This window comes from Anopheles arabiensis, chromosome 3, assembly GCF_016920715.1.
Source record: "Anopheles arabiensis isolate DONGOLA chromosome 3, AaraD3, whole genome shotgun sequence".
NCBI lineage: Eukaryota > Metazoa > Arthropoda > Insecta > Diptera > Culicidae > Anopheles > Anopheles arabiensis.
The window spans coordinates 86,690,774-86,711,380 of record NC_053518.1 but is presented as its reverse complement, the minus strand read 5'-3'; the positions used below and the strand labels follow the sequence as shown (position 1 = coordinate 86,711,380).

The 20,607-nt window shown below is 44.6% G+C and overlaps 1 protein-coding gene across 13 annotated transcripts in view; it reads left to right on the top strand.

Annotated features, from left to right (window-relative positions):
- Positions 1 to 4,486: 4,486 nt before the first annotated feature.
- The window catches only part of LOC120900863 (A disintegrin and metalloproteinase with thrombospondin motifs 1), a 94,620-nt gene continuing 78,499 nt past the window's right edge, over positions 4,487 to 20,607 (top strand). For 5 of the 13 annotated variants that reach the window (XR_005739250.1, XR_005739249.1, XM_040308413.1 and 2 more), the window contains exons 1-2: positions 5,483 to 5,590; positions 8,034 to 8,640. The gene's annotated coding sequence lies outside the window, so the exon portion shown is untranslated. Of the gene's footprint in view, positions 4,618 to 4,637; positions 4,658 to 5,482; positions 5,662 to 7,963; positions 8,641 to 20,607 lie in introns of those variants that run through there. The other 8 variants (XM_040308402.1, XM_040308404.1, XM_040308411.1 and 5 more) reach the window with 8 other exon arrangements.

Here is a 20,607-nt window from a genome sequence, read left to right as displayed (position 1 = left end):
ACTGTCCAGAACCTAGGCCGTCACGTACTACACGCGAAGACGATTACCATTTTATTTCACTTTTTCTCGACGAATGCTAGTGATGCGTTCGTGATGCAACTGGACGCAAGGCGAAGACGCTCTTTGTCCCGACTCGCACACACCAAAAATGAGTGGAATTTTGTGAACTGTGTGCATTTTGGTTGATTTTTGCTTTTTCTCCTCGTTATTGGCCTCAAGAGACGCAAAAGGTCACTATGTCAGCGGGTCGTCGTGGTTGGATTGGATGCGTGAAAAATAAATTTGATTTCCTCGCCCTCCGTGGGCTGTTCCGCGATTGTGATTGATGTACGATGGCTTATGTAATGAGATGGATCGTATAGCCATCATGCGTTCCCATAACGGGGAGACAAATTGGAAGAAAAAGTTGGCAAACCAAGCTTTGCAAAATTGAAATTGTATCTTTGGAAAATAGTATATAGCTTGAATTAATAATATTTTTAATTTTGTTGTTGATCATGATCACTTTGATCGAACACTTCAAGTCAATCATCAAATGACAAATATTTACAGGACTTGATTGAATGGTTATTGAATAGGTTTTTGAATATTTGCTAAAGTGTTTCAACAATAAAGTATCCACTCTTAAGTTTGCGTTTGTGCATTAAATGCAAATGTATGGAAGCGTCAGTGCTGTCTTCTCAGCAAAAGCCTCTCGGCGACAGTATGAAAACATCAATTAAAAGCACATCTATTTGCGCTAGACAACTTTTATTGCACCAGGAAAATAATTCCTTGTAAGTGAATGTTTAAACATTTATTCATTTTCAAACAATTCTTTGTCCGATTGCGTGTGGTCAATTCACCGTAAAGTGACCACAATGAGGGATAAATCATTCGTAAGCTTTAAATAATTTCTTCAACTACCACCAACGGTCACGGAAGTGATGAACCATAAATGTAATGTCGGTGTGAAATTTCTTAGAATTAATTGTACATAAAACAAACGCATTTGCTCTTCCTCACAATCGTGCTCTTTTTCTCAAGGGCCACCGGGAGGTGTTGCAGACCAGGAAATCCAGCCGACCCGCTGCACATTCTAACTGTCTTGATGGGAGGAATGTCATCCATGCAAAGCACAAAACACTGCGCTAATGTCAATCCGTTTAGCTGCCCGAAACCGCCCATCAAAGTCGCATCAATCAATCGATCGCACGATGGAATGCTGGCGATAAAAACAACCACCACCGTTTAAAACAGCCTAGGGTGCGCTTGACTAGACAGTTTTACCCATCCGAGATCGGGGCACGATCGAGACAACCGATCGCAAACAGACCGCGCGTGTGTGCAGGCCACGGCGAGGTCACTTGCAAACATCTCTATTTTTGCATCAGTAGGTAAGCCGCACGGAAATGCAGCAACCGGTGCCCGCTTAATTATGACTATTGGATCTCGCATGCATGCAAACACGGCTGACCCCATCATCGGGCGAATCGCGCGAACGGTCATGACCTGGGCGCGTCAGTTCAGCAATCGTCAATCGCCGCCCAGAAGAAGCGTCCGATGCCTCGGATCGGCTTCGGAAGGTGATAAATCGTTCGACATTGATCGCTACCCACTGGTGGTGATGGTGGTGGGTGACGCCTCGATGACTTTCGCAAACGCAGGGTTCGTGCAGTGGAGAGGAGGTCAAGAATAAGGTGTGAGGTAATTTTCGCTTTTTTACCCCTCCGTTTCCCCCATCTACATGAGCGGGGAGAATAGGTGAACGAAACTTGCGAACTGTCGACAGATGCATTTATCATGGTTGCAAACGGAATAATTGCCGCCAATGTTGCACCGTCAGCGGGCTGCGTGCGTTACTTTTTCCACCGTGGTGAAGGTGTTGTGGTGGAGAGAGAGAGATATGTACAAAACTTTAATAAGGAAAAGGTTGTACGCAGCCGGCATTATAATGGAATCGTATTCATCAGGCGCCACATGAAGAAAAAGCAGGAAGCGTGGCGTTCGGGTTAAGGCAACAGCATCAACGGGGAAGGTGATGCGTTGAGTTACACCTTTTTCTAACGATCTTAATGCGATTGGTGTTTGTAATTTGTGCGATGAGTTGAATGCGGTTGTATGGTCGTTTAGTTTGTTTTTTACAAATAGTGGTAATGGAACGAGATAAAGAAGAGATTGCAAGTGCTACCCGGTTATTCAGCTATCGGAAGCTGTTTGCTGTCGACTGTGTAGTGATGAACGCAGCAGAAATTAACTTTCGATTTACCCAATGAAAAGAGATGTAAAAAGGCGGAGATGGAGCTAGATAATAGTATTATAATAGGTTTTAGGAATAGAAAATGATATGAAAAGAGTGTGATTATTTTTATTTGAATTTTGTAATATTTCCCATTTAATATTGTAAAATCAATGTTTTAGTTTATTTTTGTTTGCAATTTAATTTAAAACAAAACTGTTAAAAAATGACGACTCGAAAATCCAGAATACAGAAACAGAATAAAGAATTTCTCAACCAAACACTAAAAAAACCTTTGATGGACCCCTCGCTACGTGATGGTGAGCTGTGAGATGTTTAACTTCACCGCTCATTCACTCGCTCACCCCTTTGTCGAAGCTCTCTTAAAAAGTGGTGAATTTGCTCCATGGTGCTCTCGGTGCTCTCTCACCGTGTGGTGAATTTCCAACTCATCTAGCCCTTTCCAAGTTTCGGTGAATTGTAGAGCATTCAGAAAAGCAACAGTAAACCCTTTCGCTCTCAGCATTGCGTTTGGAGCGAGCGAGTTGTCCTGTGTGCAGTGCAGGGCGAGGTGCAGCTAGACCAACTTGCAGTTTCAGCGCAATGTATAAGATGCATAAGGTTGGCAACGGGGTGCCAAATGGGGGTACGCAAGACGGAAGGGGGCCTACGCGAACGGGAGCGCCGTGCGCACTGAAATGTGCTACTAGGCTATCCGTTATGCTATTCCGTTTCGTTACGTTTTCTTAGGCGCACGCGGCGCTGCTTTTACTTTCTCTAGGGTATGCGGATTGTTAGGATTGTTTTTTTTTCACTTTAGCAAGGTGCACAGGTGCAGGTTATCGCTCACTCTGGGGAAGAATGTGAAGAATTGGGTACTTTAATGGCAGTGTTTGTAAAATTAAAATGTTAAAATGAAGGTTTCCTTCTTACAAGTATCAAGTCTGTTAAGAAATCAAATTTCCATATTTTGATATGGATTCATTCTGTTATAATTTGTGCTTTTTCTTTATAATTTTCTTCTTATGTGTTGGTAAACTCATCTCCTTTCTTTGTTTTATTTCGCTGCGTATTTGATTTTAATGTTTTTATTTCCATTTGTTCATATTTTTTTGTATTTAAATACATTTGTTATTTTGTTTAGAATAAAGTATGTATAAAATAATTGCATTTTATGAATTTTATGAATTTGTTCTTAGTTATTTTATTGAATATTTTCAATTATCTGTTTTAAATCAATTAATGTTCGTTCATATTGCTTTGATAACTTTATTTATTTATTTCATTTAAGGATCTTACCATTCTCCTTTTTTCTTTAATTAACAGTATGCTTGGAGTGCCTGGTATGCCTGGACCTTTGTTATAGTTTTCTGTGTGTATTTTTCATTTCTATTTTTTAAGTTGCATCATAGATTAATGTAAATAAGTTTAGCTTCACCAAACAGTTTAGCTTTATTAAACAGTTTAATAAATCGTTTCTGTATTCCTCTAGGAAGATATAAACCTGCCCGATCGGTAGCACACTAATCGCAAAACCAAAACCGACCAAAACAAAGGTATAAAAACAGAAAAATAAAACAAAACGGGAGCCAACGCTTGCCAGTGAAAAGAAAAGAGTCACAAAAATAAAAATAATAAAAACAAAGAAAAAACTGCACGGACATCGCTGTCGTAATACCGCACCAAATGCGCCCACCCCGAGGTACGAGGTGCGTTGGTGTGCACCAACACCGCCACACTCGGGCCGCTATCGTATGGCCACACTATGGCTGAGCTGGGGCCAGACAAAAGGGGTAAGCTCACACACTTGTAAAGCCGTGCGGCTCCACGCAATTCAGGCCTATCTTTCTCTCGACTTAATCACTCACTCTCACTCTCCTTCTTTCTCGCGACGGTGGTTGGTGGTGTGTCTTTTGCGCTATGATCCCCGACGGTGTTCGCGATCACCAACCCCCTTTGATTCGCTTTACACATGCGTGGCTACCACATTTGTGTGTGCGATGCGTTTTTGGCTATCATTTACGCTCTTTCTCAGCCTGGTTTGGCTCTCTCGCACTCTCTTGATTTGCCTTACCCTCTTGCATGCGTTTTTTTACGGCTCCAAACTAGTAAGCGGCCACCCTTTTCCTTTCGTTGCAGTCTTGTTTCGCTGTGGCGGGGTCGGTCAGCCGGGTACGGCGGGGGAAGGTGGTTTTGGAGCTTGAATCTTTTCCTCTTTCTCTCCGCGCAGAGAGGTGGCAATCGGGCGATCGCGATCCAACCGTGGGTAAGCCGTTGTGCAAAAGCCCGATCGTACCAGGCCTGTTAGTCTCCGAGTAGACACGCTCCAGGCGCAACCGGCCACTCGCCATCCGTCGTTGCCGCTTTGTCGTCGTAACCGTGCGTGTAAGAGAAAAAGGGTATTTTTTGCTGCTTCGTTCGATCTTAGATATGTGCAAGGTGTGCAAGGTGTGCGTTTTTTTTTTTTAGTTTTCAACACGCTCCGATCAAAATTGGTGTATCAAAAGCAGTGCCATTGAACGGACGAGTTGAAAATTGATGGTATTCGGATTTGTGAAGTAGTGCTTTGTGGAGTTTTAAAATGTAGTCCTTTTATTGGAGTGAAATTAATCAAGAAAAATTGCCTTTGTGTGGACGAGCGCAAGAAATGATCGTTTTCAATAAAAAAAAAAAACACATACAAAGTGCGTGAAAGTGTGCGTACGCAAAAGCTAATAGCTCGCAAATTGTGGTGTATGTGTGAACACTCGTAAAACAGGAAAAAAAGTTACTGCAATGTTACAAGTGCTTTTTTTGCTAGTACACTGAGTGCCTTGAATGTTGTCTGAGTGACTGTGAGTGAGAGGAATGTTGTAGAAGATGTAGTAGCGCATGTTTTGATCTCCCACACCTTTTTTCACTCCTCACAAGAGCAACACGACCAAGAATGCTCTTAGTGCTGCTCACCCATGTCTTGCTAGTGGTTTAGTAGATTGAGAGCGCCTGTGAGTGCTGGCAAGAGAACTCAACCACCTCTACTACAGCATCATTCTCTCGAAACGAAGATCCTGCTCTCGATCTTCCCATCCCTTCTCTTTCCTTTCGGGCGTGTTGGTCTCGCTCACCCGTTCGCGTCTTAGTGGTTCGTTTCGGTTGAAAGGCTCTCTCTCGCTTCTTCTCATTCACTCTCTCTGTCTCGCTTGGTACGATCGTAGACTTGCTCGGTCAGATGTAGCGTTCTCGGAGCGTGCCCCCGTGTTCGCTGTGCTGGCCGCAAGATCTTCGCAGATCAGTTTTTGTTTAGCCGTCGTGTCGTTTGGCTCGCGCGAACTGTTTCGTTCTGCAGAGACTCCACTGTTCAGTGAGCTGTTTCGTTCTTGAGTGTAGAGACTCGTGAGTGTTGGCAGAGTTTTTAATTTACTGTGGGACAAATATTCGATCAGTTTTAGGAAGTGAATTTTAAAGTAAAAATGGATTCTGTTTTACATCACTTAATTTTTTTTCAATTAGCAGTGAATTTAATGCAAATGTGATGATGCTGAATTTATTGTTTTTCGTCGATATGAACACATTTAAAAAGTTGACTAATTTGCAGCATTGCAAATAAATCAATTTGTTAAGTCGGGTTCAATTTCATCGTTTTTTTTGTACTCTTTTTGCCATGGCCATATCGAAGCCAAACAACACTCCGCTGCGAATGTGCTGGCTGGTTCAAAACTTCACAACTTGGCTCGCTTGCTACCCGACAAACCAAGCCTGTCTGTTTGAGGCATACAAAAACACACACACCCGTGCAACAGCAGCAAAGCCACTCGAAGCAAACGACGACGGGTGGTACGTTAGTGGCTCGAGAGTGCAATTTTTGCCCGTACTTTTCCGTCTCTGAAGGTTGTTTTTCGGTTTTTCAACGTACGTTTTCCGTTTTGCTGGCGAGCGACCAGCCGAAGCTTGGCTGGCGCGGCACACGCTAGCGTTTCTTTTCCTTGGAAATTGTGCATAGTGTGCAGCTCTTGGGTTGGAGGTGCGTTTGCTGTAGGTTGATTTGTGTGTCGTTTTTTCCAGTTATTTGTTGGGAGCGAAGACGAGTTTTGGTCACCATCTGGCTAGTCTAAGGGTTCGATATTAGACGAGTAATTAATTTAGATAAATATTCCAATTGAAGAAATCAGTTTGAAGTCAAATAATTTGATGCTAAGGTGCTGTCGATGGTGCCTACATAGACAAAATCGATTACACATTATGGTACCTCGTCTAGAGTTTATTTGCTCTACTTATTGAATCGCTTCAAGTGAAAAAACAGTTAACAAATTCGGTGGTAAAAAAGCAAAACATCTCAACACTAAAACAACAGCACTCGTTAAAGCAACTCACCATCGTCGCTTCGCAACCTCACCGAAACTGAATGTTTGCAAATGAAAGTAAAAACAAACGCTATTACCAAACCAGCCAACCAGCTAATCGCACTCGACGCGCGGGCACAAACGAAATGAAGCAAGCAAGACGGTTAAAACCGCTGGCAAAATTTCACCCACGCGCGCGCTCGCTGCAGACCCACCGTGGCGGTCCGGTGGAATAAAACGTCAAGTTTACTTTCGTTTGGCCCGGCCAGCTGGCCAGCGCAAAGTAACCGTGCACGATGATGAACGCTGCTGAAGATGCGCTGTGAAGATGAAAAGTGAATCGAAAAGGGGCAAAAAAAAACTGGCTTAACGTACTGTTGTGGCGTGCTTATCTGTGGGCAAATAATAGGCTAGTGGTAAAAGAGAAGCTCGTGAAGAGTCGAAGCGCATGGTGCAGCTCGCGTAGAAGCGAAACGTTTGTGAGAGGATAAAAAACACACACACACGAAGCTTACTCTACGAGGAAAGGAAGCAAAAGCAAGGAAAAGAGTTAATAAAAGTGCAAGTAAGCCAAGTGTTGGAGGAGACTCATCCGTCCCACTGTGAGGCAAAAAATATATGAAAATTAAAATTATTCAACACAAGGAAAAGCTTGGCGCCCTCGTGTTGGTGGATCTTTGATTGCACTTTGGTGCAGTTGGAAGAAAATATGTTTTTGTTTCTTGTTTTCTTCTTGGCTCTCTTGTGGCAGCCCTGTGCAGGTGGAAACGAAAACCATCGTATCAACGAGCTGCTGCGGGCACTGCGGGAGTTGTGAAAAATAAATAAACAAAGTGCGTCATAAAGCCCATTATATTATCGGGGGGAAGCAAATCACAAAAATTTTCCTTTTCGCAATTGAAAATTTATATAACGTAATAATAGGCTCACAGATTTATCTGCCGCCTGTGGAAAGCTCCATTTAAAGCGGATAGAGATAAACAAAAGAGTGCCTTTCAAGAAGCTGCTCCAACAGCGCCTTAAGAATTGTTACCATGATAGTGGTTCTTGAACACTTCAGGTAACATAAACCTTCTTTATTCGAGTGGAAATCACACCGATAAGTGGCGTTGCCCCACTCCACGTCAAGAATACAAAGCCCGCAAGCCGAACGCACACATCTTCCGAAATAATCGTTCAATCTTTAAACCGAAACCGATCGCCACATTTCGCTCGCGCGCGCTATAAAAAGAGTTCAATTCGCAGGCAAGACACGAACCCGCTCCGGTTTATGCTCGACTTTTTTGTTGCTGTTTTTGCTGCCATCTTTTCCCATCCTTTCCAGCAATATCCGATGCCACCGCAATCGGCACATTCGTTCAGCTTTTCTTTATTGATCTCACTCTCTTTCTCTTCCCTCGCCCGTGTACCCTGTCGTGTGTGTGAGTGTGCTTGAATTTCTTGCATCGATCGTCGCCAATCGAAAACCCTCTTCGGCAAACCAAACAAAACAAAAGTGAAGTGTGAAACGACAGCGCATCAAAAGGCATCGTCGCAAACGAGTGTCGCAAACAGTGTTTTCTGCAGCATTTTGGAGCTGCCCGGTTTTGTGTTGCCGCTGGCCGCTCCGGTGTGACCAAACCAAAAAAAAAACCCGCCCAAGAAAAGTGATTCTGATAAAACAAGTCCGTTTGGACGTTGCCGACGTGCCGCGGGAGTGTGTGTGTGTCCGTGTGCGCATTTTCGCGTGTCTGTTGCGGAGTCGCCGCCGCCGCGCAGTGATTTTGTGTGTGATTTTCCTTAAAATTCGTCCCGTTGTGTCCCCAATGTGTGCGCCTGTGATCGTCGTGCGTGTGTCCCGGTGATAGTGTGACCCTTTTCGGGGCGGCTGTTGTTTTTTGGAGCTTCCAGGCGGGCGTCAGGCAGAGCGCGTTGTGCCTCGGGAGAAAGAGTTTGTGTGTCCTGCCGATACGTCGTGGCGAGCATTTGGCGGTGAACCAGAAAACGAACGGACGCGGACGCCCGGGTTTCAGGGCGGGTTGGTGTTCGAGTTTCGAGCCCCCCTCACGGCATTGGCAGCATTGGCCGATGTGTAGTTTATTGAGCAATTAACAGGAGATAAACGTAAGTTAGTGCGACTGTGCACATTGTCTTATTTATTGTAGGTAAACGTTGCTTTTCCTCCCTTCGTCGATGTCAATGACCGTTTCGAGAGGCGTTTGGAGAAGATTTTGTAGGCATTACAAATATGTTATAGTTGCGAAGCGCGATCTTAGATAAGTATCGTTGAAAGAATCGAGCCTGGGCCGTTTTGATGACGGGGCAAAAATCTGGTCCATCCCACGAGCAAGAAGAGCCACCTTTCAGCAGAAGAAATCTTACGGTCTTGGGTCATTTTTTTTTTTTAAATGTTGAACGGTTCGACCTCCAAGAGCGTCCAATGTTGCGTTCGGATGAGAGTGAAAGTTGTATTCAATATGCGCCCATGATGATTGTTACTTTTTTTTCGTAAGGTAAGTTCCGAGTCTCTCATGGTCCACGGGCGCGTAAGTGGTGTGAAGATATGCATGCTGCAGGGTGAATCATTCGGTTGTTTTTTTATTACATCCCACCGCCACTCTTCGGGTGCATTATTAGTATCCCCATCAAAAATTACACCCCGAGTGTTGCATAGAGAGGCTCTCCAAAACAATCACACCTGCTCAGCGACACTGAACGACACACCGTTTGGTGGCGTTGTTTGACACAAATGCGTTTGATTTCACATTTTTTTCATCGCTGAATTGCCTCGCAGTTTTTGGGTGCGAGATTTGGGTTTATGATTTAATTATGTCGAGAAATGTTATGAAACCCTTGAGAGGAGATCAAGACGCCACGTACTGGATTACTGGGCGCTTAAGTAACAAGGTGAAAGTTCGTAAACTTGAATTTAAGCGAACATAAACGGAGGTCGCCTCCGTCACTGAGCCGGAGAGCCGGTTGAGTAACCGACTGCCCGGGCCACGCGGTTACCTAAAGCCGTACGTGAAAGATGCAGCGGAGAAAGGTTCGAAAACTCTCAAATCATCAAATGAATACAATAAAAAAACAGGGTTTTAAGGCATCATTTACGGTTGGCGGTTAAGAGTGAATGCAGTTTTGTGCCTGAGCGAATGCACACGACATATGTGTTCATCAATAAAATGGGGTTTTAAACGGTTAAAAACAATATGTTACAGCTCAGCTGAATGTTTTGAGAACGTTCCAAGCCTCTTGGAACTGGAATGTTCCCGATAGATCAATCTCTGAAGCTGATAATCGTTATGTCTTTAAAACCGTTAGCCGAACAATCCTAACCTTCACTGCAATCCATCTTTCTTTCCGGATTAACACCCATTAATGGTTCTCTCGGCCACCTTTCAAAGACTCTCCCCAGTTCCTTCTCCCTTGTAGGACTAAAACGCGCCCAAGTTAACTAAGCTATAAATCATTTGATCTCGATCGCTAGAAAAAAGTGAGTGTGCTAGAGCACAACAGCTGCTGCTGCCCGCTTAATAGAGCCAATGTGTCCACGGTACAACGTTAATCGTGGTATTATCATTATGGGAGCACGGGATGAGGGATGCCTTTCTATAACGAAATAAATCTAGACCTTAGAGTGAATTGCTACAAGCTAAAATTGAAAGTGTTGAGCAACGGGAATCGGTGGGATGTAACAAGCATTCAGAAAAAAGACGAATGATTTAGGGCTCAATTTACAGGGGAAGATCGTGTGATCGTTATCTGCAAGGGAGGCCAATGTCTAAAGCGAAAACACTTTTTCTAGAGTGTAGCCAAATAAAGCACTTTCACTAGAACCTTTAGTGGAAGACTTCAAGAACTTCAAGAGGAACAAAACCCGAAACCAAACCCACGCACAGTATTGCAGGCTACAAACGATCCAGAAAGACCTAGAGAGAGAGAGACCAGCCAAAGGCAGCATCCAACACAAGTGTTGTAGCCATTTTTAGCCTGCCTTACCGGCCGGTTATAAAACTTGAAACCGCGCAGCCACTGCTCCGGTACCAGGGCTGGCGGTAAATTTCCTTCATCCGATAACCGTGGGATCAGCGTTGCGGTTTTTCTTCGCCCTGCCTGTCCGCCCTTGCCCGCGACAACTGCGACTCGCTCGCCCGGGACTCTTTTTCGCGGGATTGGCCAGTTCGCAGACCGGTTATCAGTGGACACTCGAAAATCACTCGGGAACGGGGAAAGAGCGGCAAGTGTCAACTCTGCTACCAAAAAAAAAAGAGGAAAAAAAAGAGACGTGCTTTATTTTCATTTCGAATGCTGTTGCGCTAATATTATGCAAACGGAACGGTGCGAAACTCGCCAAAGAACCGGAATGGTTTATCATTTCGCGCTTTTGGTCAGCGTTTTAGTCGAAAGCGATCGTGTTCTTGTCTCTTTTGTTTGTTTTTTTTGCTCTCCCCTGTGTGCTTGTGTACTAGGAAGAGATTCTGACAGTTTCTGTTCAGTGTCTTTAGCCCAACTGACAGCTGTCAACGCGAGTCGAGTAGCCGGAACACGACCGTGAAAGTCAAGTGTGTGTGTTCCAAGCATTTCTTTACCAAACCACCACTCGTGCGACTCTAATGCCTTTCTTTCCCAACGCCGACCGAGACGACCGGTCCCAGGTTCCGAACCTGGGCCAACCTTTCGCGTCACCAATCCCACCCAATGCCTCGTTTCGGAAATGTCAGACGGGCAAAGGGGTTTGGCCACTACGCGGGTTTGTTCGGCGCTAACAGCTCGCCTTGGGTGCAGGATTTGTCATTTGGCGTCTATGTGTGCGTTGAACTGTACTGCTCGAATGTGTGTAAGTGTGATCGAACCGTAACATGCGGTAACAGCATCCGATCACTTACAAACACTCACAACCACTTCGAACCAATACCAACAGTGCGTGCCTAAAGGTAACATGTTTCACTTTTGCTCTGCGAAAGGAAAATAAACCAACAAACCCCACCCGGTGGAGGAGGAAATTGAATTCAACCATCGTGAAGTGAAAACGAAAGTAAAGATCGAACGTGTGTGTGTGTGTTTCTACGTCGAGCAGTGTTTGTGTATATACGTGTAACGGACCCCTTGATCGTGACGTCACACGGCGGTTCGATCACGATCCAATGCAGGCAATTCCGCAACCTTCGGCGAACGACGGACGGATCGGAGTATTTCTTTTCGATTTCATGGATTTCCTGCAACGCCGGAGTACTGGCTGGCCTTCGGCAGTACACTGCTCGTCTTGCCGCGAGACGAGCACCAAACAGCGGAGTGAGATGCAGCGGAGTGAGCGATGGGGCGCACGTTGTAATTCATTTCCAATTAGCCCAATGGAGGAAAACTTCCCCGAGCTCATCTTCGTGATGGGATAGGAAAGATCGATAGTTTGAGGGCAGCAACACGCACACACACACATAGACAAAAACAAGAGTGATTGAAAAAGTCGGGGAGAGTGAGTGGGTAAACTCAGTCGGCGTGCCGTTAGGACCGTTTTGCAGTTCCCCCTGCTATGCCCCAACCAATTACACTTTCTACCTTTGGCCCAGCTGACGGGCAGCGACGCCGCCACGGACTCCCCGGACCTCTTCTCGTTCGCGGAGGGAGTTTTTCTGGCCAGTCCGGCCTTTGTTGGCGTGTTTGCTGCTGCGGTGCGTGCGGCGTGGAGGCACGAAGGACGGTACCGTTCCGATCTGGTCGAGCGTGAATGAAATTGAAAAATCGCCCGCGATTCGCGAAAACAGTGATCGTTTTCGTGATCGTTCGGCTGTGTGTAGGTTGGCATGGGCACGGCGTCTATTAGATGGCCTGGGAGCGTTTGAGGGTGTTATCTACTTTGAATTTTGTTTGGGTTTATAATGGTGGATCCAATAATTACTAGCAATTTTAAGTTGAAACCTAAAGTCCTTGAGCCCTTTTGAGTTGATTCCTGAAGTTGAGTTTGACCTAAAGAACCATATAAAGAGTGTAGCATTTAATAATTGTCTAAAACAACGCTAAAGGCTCTTTTTCTTTGATTGAAATCCTCTGGACGATCATTAAGATTTTCTAACATTAAGAAGATCAAAAAGAATACATGACTCGTTTCTCGATTTATAGCAAATCGAATCAAATCACCCAAAAATTCAAAATTCAAATCGATTCGTTAACAATGTTCCGATTGGAGTTAGTCAATATGCTCCATAGCTAATGTACTAATGTACTAATCAACAACTCAATAAGATTACAGCGAAAAGATATTCTCTACAGTCATCTTAAAAAGTATTAAAAAGTCATCGTATCAAGTGGTAGTTTCTTAGTAGCTAAAAGATTCGTTTAGCTCACACGAACCGAGAACGATTGCGAGTAGTGCTTCAGTTTTAATAACTTCACGATTTTGTTGAAGCAAAAAAACATTGCATTCTTTTGCAATTATTACTCGTGTTGCACCCATTTCCCTGGGCTGCTTCTGTAGGCTTTAGCAGTATTCCCCCCCGTTTCAAACGTTAGCCAACCCATCCCAGCGTTCCCTAGCGTGACTGTGAGCGCTTCCCAGTGCAAATCAAATAGTGGCCGGGTAATGCTGTCTGTTTACTACCACCAACGAGCCTCGGCTAGCTTTTGCGTGCATTCGTAGCGCTTTACGCTGCCCTGCACTGTAGCTGCAATTTGTGCAACTGTACTCAGGGTTCGTGATAGTATTGTGCAGTGAAGCATGCAAGCTCCGACCCGTCCGGTGGTGGTGTGTAAATGCTTTGCTCAATCAAAACCCATCCAGCTGGCAATTGATTGGCTAGATGGGCGAGAAGGAGGCGGAGTGCGCAAACAACGGAAAACCTCACAAAACCCAAACACCAGCAACGGCCGGCTCAACAATTAGAGTTTGTTAAGACGGTTGTGTATTATTTGCTAGTGCGTCGCTGATTTTTGCTGATTAAGTGGGCAAAAGGCTGATATCGTTTTGAGATCTTTGTGTTTAAACAATTAACAAACAAGTGGGATGGTATAAGAGGGAAACACAATTTAAGCGGGAAAAATTGAAGTTTTACCTTTTATAAAGCCAGCCCAATCGGCCTCCTGCTGGTTGTAGAAACATAGCGCATTGATTTGGTTGATGGAAAAAGTAAACATTTCGAGAAACTGCTTCCAGAACCACCACTCCATATTTGCATAGCCTGTAAAGTTGACGATCATTCTCTGGGCAGGCAGTCAAAGCAAGCAAGAAACAGAAAGAGAGAAAAAAAAACTGCCAACAAGGAACTCCAAGCATCGCTTCCCACACCATCATGCCCCGAAGTCGCACCGAGGGAAGTTGTAGTTAACGAGATTTCAAGCTTCAAGGTGTGGTATATGGGAGTATATCGCTCTATCTCTCTCGCTCCTTCTTTCTCTAGCTGTGGTTCTCCCGTCATGGCACGGTTTTTGGTGGCATTTGGCATCGCGTCTGGCCGTGCCCTGAACCGTTTGGACGCAGGTTGGGCTTGGAAGTTTCGTGCAAATAAATTGTGATCCTTCTTGTTCGGCCAACGGGAGGGGAGAATTCTTTTTTTGTATGTAATACCATTAAGAGCTGTACACATACAGCCACACACACAGAGACACAAACACGCTGGAGTTTGTGTTTGGGGGTGAACTTTTGTAACCTTTCACACAAAATCACGGCTCACATTCAGCATTTTCGCACATGCAAATTTAAGCAAAACCGAATTGGTGTGCTTTTGCCGCCGCCGGGGGTTCGTCTCTTATCGTTATTTGATTTTGTCTAAAAATACACCTCAGTTCAGAGTTCTAGCAGAACAAGGTATGGGTCGATTACTTCCTGAAACCATCATTGTGCGTCACCCGTTAGCGAGAACGTTTGGCTGTGTTTGCAAAACCATAATGAAGTGCCCAGGCGAGGGAATCCTATTTATGGACACTTTAACAGGTTCTGCCCTGGGCCGATACGACACGATGTACGCTACGCGTGAGAACCATCTCCGAAACGAGCTGAGTTCAGTTTTGAACAGGATTTGGCAGTTCCTACCGAAAAGGAAGCGACTCTCATTACACGCCGTGTGCCCTCTGTTTGGTTTAGCGCGCAAGCAATGCAAGCTCATCCTGCGCCATTGCCGGCGTGCTCGTAAATACACACGTTTCTTTGAAGTTTAGCGCAAACCTGCCAGCATCATAAGGTCAAGTGCCCCGGTACTGGGCAAATGTTTATTTTTTAGTCGAGACGAATGTCCGAGAGGGATTGCCGTTTTTTTTGTTGCAGACCATTGCATTATGATCACCGAGCTGTGAATCCGGCCCAGTAGTCGTTTGACATTTGCTGCAAAGGTGGAATCCTCTTAGCCAATATAAGCGCCTATAGGTAATGCTGTGTGCATGACACGTTATTGAGACATAATCGTTTGCCCGCGCGCCGGATGGTTTATGCGTTTTTAATGCAATTTGCAAATGATTAAACGATCAACTTCAGGACGTGTTACACGGTGTTACACAGCAACGCGTGTACGCGTGTCTGTCGAAAACGGAAACTGCTAGGAACATTGATTTGTTGGCTAACAACACAAGGACGTTTGTTTGCCAATTTCGAGTAGTATTACGAACATCAGAAAGCTCATTTAGTTACCGAAATTGCAAACATTAAACATCAAGCAAGCAAGTAACAGCACACAAAAAACGCATTAAAACGAACATCAATGTGGTTTGGGGTTATAATGATGCTTGCAGGTTGCTGCAACATCCCCATTGCAAGAGAGTAACACAGAAAAGCTCTTTAACCATCGCAACCACATCTGGGGCCGTTGGGGGTTTGACAAATCGTTTAGCTTGAGATATGTGTTTCAATGCTACAAGCTGTCTAGAAAGCGAGCAAAAAAAAAAAGAGCTGAACCTCAAACCAACCAAACACCACCAAAGCCCAGAATTGCAAATAAAACATTACAATTATTATTTAGGCAACTGTTCAACTGGCGGCGACGGGTGAGCGTGGGTGCCAAGGCACGCTGTGAAACGACGCCGTTTAATCGTGACGCTCGGGCTGGCTGGCTGGCTGGCTGGTTGGCCAGTGCTGTTTGTTGGTACACATGGTCGCGCAAGAACCTTAGTGCTCTGTTGGAAAAACAAGCAACAATAATGTAGCACCACCACCACGACCACCATCACAAGCGCGATCACGAACCCATGGCCAAAACCGACGGTTCGCGATTTACATGAAGACAATTGCCGCATTGCGTTTTCACGTCGGCCGGTTTAAAGAACTCCACCGAAAACTCGCACACCTCGCTGTTAAAAAAAACACACACACACAGCCACAGAGCCACAGTTTGGCCCGGAGTGAGATGCAACGCTACAAATTCTGCTTTCGTCAGCGTGTATATTGCGGCACACCGAGGCAGCGCACCGCTTTTGGCGCACCGTGTTTGGGCTGAAGCGTGAAGCCGCGGCCAGCTACGTTTCGGTGGCCTATGGGAAAAGGGACTCACAAACAAACAAATGCACACCGTCGCCTCCTCCTCCTCTTCCCTGCCGACCGTTTTGGGAAGGTTTTAAATTTCTGAATGGGTTAATAATGGGAATCGCTGGTGGGACAAGGGTGGCCCGTTTTGGGGGTGGTTCGGTTTATGTTTGTGGTCGGTTTGGCTGTACTAAATTTCTTTGCTCCAGTTTTGTGTTTCGTCTGGCGGGGTGGTGCACCTCGTTCGACATGCACGTGTGTGGGTGTGTGTGCATAATGTGTGGCTTTACAAGCAGCCGCTGGCGCTGGTTTGCAACATATTGTCATTTGGTTTTGTTGTTACTTTTTTTTGCAAATTGCAAATTCAAAGCGTTTTTTGTTATTTTTTGGCAACGAAAAACAAGATTACATGTAATACAATACTTTATAAACAGTTCTTATTCAATTTTAGATTTTTACGCTCCTAGATCACATTTATCCCTTAACAATTTTGAATCAACTGCTTCTTTGCGTCATATCTTTGTGACATTAATAAATAATCAAATATTGGTGCCATCGCAGAATAGTTTTCAAGTCTTGATGTTTGAAGAAAATTTTAATGGCTCGCTGATGAGTCTTGTAATAAGCATTCAGAAATAGTCTTGGGTGTTATTGGACTTCAAATTTTGAGCTGAAGTGTTACACAGAGTCAAACAATTGTGATGTGATATTGAATTCGTTGTTCAACACTTCTAAGAATCTATGATCTATATTATAAATTTGGACTAGACATTGCTTACGTCATTACTTTTCTTCTTTCGTACAATAATTCGGAAGATTTTATGCAATCTAGAAAAATATAAATGTGTCCGTTCTACAAGAATTCATGTTAACAGAGCACAACTTTCTAAAGAATGCATAGATCCACTCGATATACTGCAGAAAAATAGCCATAAAACAATAAATGTGTCACATTGCAAAGAGAAGAAGTCGTAAAACGCTGCCTCTCCCGTTTAAATGAAGTTGTCCAAATGATTTGTATCCTCCTGGTCGAAAATCCCCAGGAAGTATGAAATGTCGTAATTAAATGCTAGAGAGAGCAGAACAGCAACGAAACATAAAGGCGCTTAAGCGAACGGGTTCGCCGTTGATTACCTTCTTACAACGCGAACGCCCGGATAGTTCCCGGAGCAGTATTATCGCATGATTGTAAAACTTTACTCCTTTCAAAATCGTTCCTGCCCACCAGCACAAATTAAGCCGATGAGTTGTGCTCCATAAAATGCTTTCTTTACACCTAATAGCTGGCGAATGGTGTGCAAAAACACTCGCGCTGCCACGCGTCACCGTTTTCGCCGAGGTCACGCGCGTGTGCGTTCTTGTTCGCGAAAAGAATGATTCATCTCTGCAGCACTGCGCCTTTCCTAGAGCAGCCGAGATACAGAACTGGCAGCAATTAAGCGAACATTCATGCTAGAAATGTAATCTCTGGGAGAAGACAACAAAAAAAAAAGACAAGACATCTTAGTCACAAACGAAACCTTCAGTAAAAGCGGATTACGATCGTAAAGTAAGATAACATATTTATCGCACCTCGGGGCGCCCTAAACGAAGGAGAAGATCCCACTCCGATGTTTCCCCCCCCCCCCTTTTTTTTTGCAAACAGATCCTCCCGACAGCATCCCGTTATGGGATGGAGCTGTGATTTGGGAGGCCTTTTGTTTTGTTGAGGCGTATTTTGTTTCAGTTTGCGACCATATCGGCCACCAAACATTGGCAAAGGGTTGTAAAACGGAACGGTGTTTGTGTGGATTATTTATTTGCTCACACTCAGCGCTCGAAAAAACGAAGGAAGCTTAACAATATCGTATTCTAACAACTCAATCCTCCTGATCCTCCGATGGCTCCAAACGGCCCCGAGATGCTGGATTAAGATACGCCAAGCACGCGATCGGGGGCTGCTGATCCGTTGCGATCCGTTCGGCGGGTGGATTTAATCGGTTCGGGCAGCAAACGAGCTGCCTGACGAAATAATCAAAATACGTACGAGCAGCTCGTACGAAACACACCTCCCCCTGAGCGGTGTATTTTTGTATTTTTCGGGCGGCTGGTAGGGAGAATCAATCTTGCTGTGGGTTTATTTCTTGCGCTGTCTGTGTGGCGCCGGGTGTGAAGCAAATCCGTTTCGTGACGCGTGTGCCTTGTGTCCGTTTGCGGCTTAAAGGGGTTCGAAATCCAGCCCCAACATGATATGGGGCAATAATCTGGCCATTAATAAAAAAATAATAGCAGTTGCAATAATCCACCCACCGTTTGCTTCGGTTTCTTTTCTTCTTTTTCGTGTGCATGATTGTGTTGAGATGTATTATTTTTTCCTCTATTCTCTGTTTACAAAACAGTGGTTCTTCTTGTCTGTTTTTTTGTTGCGCCGTGTGTGCTAACTGCAACTACCATGTACGATGCAGCTCTGTATCGAGTTTTGGTGTATGTGTGTGCTTTTTTTGGACACTTCAATGCGCGATTTCTTCACACGTGAAGTGGCGTGAAACGAGAGCCGTGTATGCATGCTTCACGTTCTTGGATAATTGAGCGCTTAAGCGGCGATGGTAAAGCGGCCGGCTAAACGCCCCAATACGGGTTGATTTATTGGACGTGCCCGTGTGCAGCATATATCAATGCAGAGCGTCAGCGTTTTGGATGGTTTGCAATACGAATGGTTGGTTTTGGATGTGCTGGAAGGCTGGCAGATGTACTACACCGTAGACGCTGGCTGCAATCGTCTTGGAGCGGACTCAGCGCCACTCATTGTTACCTTGCCAGGGCGGGGTGTGTCTCGCAATAACGCATTGTATCTACAAGGCTTTGCCTGTCGCTTTAATGCCACCCCGCTAGAGACCCTTTTGGTAGGGCTTAAAAAACACACACACACAAAACACACAAATTCACTTGAGGACTAACGCCACATACCAATGCGCATCAGGGCGCCAATAATCACATGCGCGATGAAGCTATACAGCCGAAGAAGATGCTTCCCGGGGTGGTGGACGGTTGAAATTAATAACATCCGCCGGTAATGTGATGAAGTACCGCAGGAGGTGAGAAAAATGACCACGATGATTGACCGGTGGCCGCGGGAGAAGGAGTTATGGGTTTTGTTGTCGTTTTGTTGCTGAAAAGACGTTTCGGCTTCTGAGCGACGCACTGGAGAGGTGTCGAGCCCATCATCACGGGCGCTATTGTGACGATCCACAACGCACAGGAATGTTTGGAAAATTGATGTTCGAGTGGGTTTTGTTGAATGGGCGATTGGAACGGTTTGTGTGTGCGGTGAGGAAAGGGGCTTGATCGATTAAAGGCGCGCTTCATTTGTCAACGGAGCAACAAGCTGACACGACGGCGGCAAGGGAACTCCAAACATTCCGGATCTCCTCGGAGGCTCGACTCATAGGTGTGAAATAAGCGTTGGTTGAGCTTTTTCGTTGCTCATGGTTTGCTGTGTGGTTGCTCTTAAGACACTATTTCAACCCTTTTGCTGACAGCCTTTTTTAAATGCAAGCAATGACTAAAAGGGAACTTCGCTTGAACCCCATCGGCAGAAGAGATACCAGTGGTTTTCACCGGCACAACACTATGTTACGGCTTTGGGTTCAGCGGGAGGGTCGTCAAAGTCGTGCTGGCAGTTGTGTGTGAAATTTGCAATTCATTGAATATTTATAAACGAATATTTACGGTGTCAATGTGTGTCGGTGGGCGGGTGGAATTACGGAGCAACCGCGGATGCGAGGACAGGATGGGAATTTCTGGGAAGTGTTCAGGTTGATTGCTGGCTGATTTGTAGCTGGCAGTACTTTTGGGGCATATTTATGGCGCTTTGTTGAATTTGTTGAATACAGAGTGTGAGGATTAGATAACTCTTTGAGAGTTAGACTATGATGCGTTCTCCTATCAGTTTAAGTCAATTGCTTTCTGGTAGGTACTATTGTGCAATAAAAAAGCTTTTTAATCAATGCGATCATGGTCATCTTCACGCTATTGATGTCAATGTCAATATCACATGTTAAAATAAACCTAGCCTGTTTGCCTAAGGCAGTAACATGAGTCTGTTGGTCACCATATCGAAGAAGAAGCATTAGGCCCATGTAAGCAGAAAACGCATCGCAAGATCTTCGGATGTCATCAGCAGATTAGATCTTAATCAGGATCAGTCAATCATGTTTGGTTGATGTAGATGACATCTTTTCTGAAAGATATTTCAGTTTTCAACTCATGGAATAAATCCAGTAATCTTGAAATCAATCCCAAAGTTGAAGAAATACCCAAGTTCTTGAAAAGCTATGGACTTTTTCTATCAAAGTTGAAATCTCTTTTATCATTCTTCAATAGTATTAGGACTCAGAATTAATGACTTCATTGAAATAAGGCTTTTTTGAAAGATTCTTTTCAATTGTTCTTAGATCATTGGTCTACAATCATATTAAGATATTTATGATCCTCTGAGATACTTCCAATTAGGAACATATGTTAAAACAATGATCCTCAAATAGCGCCTGCTTTGCTTCAAGAATCTTTCCAACATCATCAACAACTTGTTCACTAGGATCACTGTGAGGCAGCTTAAGCGACCAATGCTTTAGACATAGAGGAAAAGGAATAATTGATATCATCTCTGC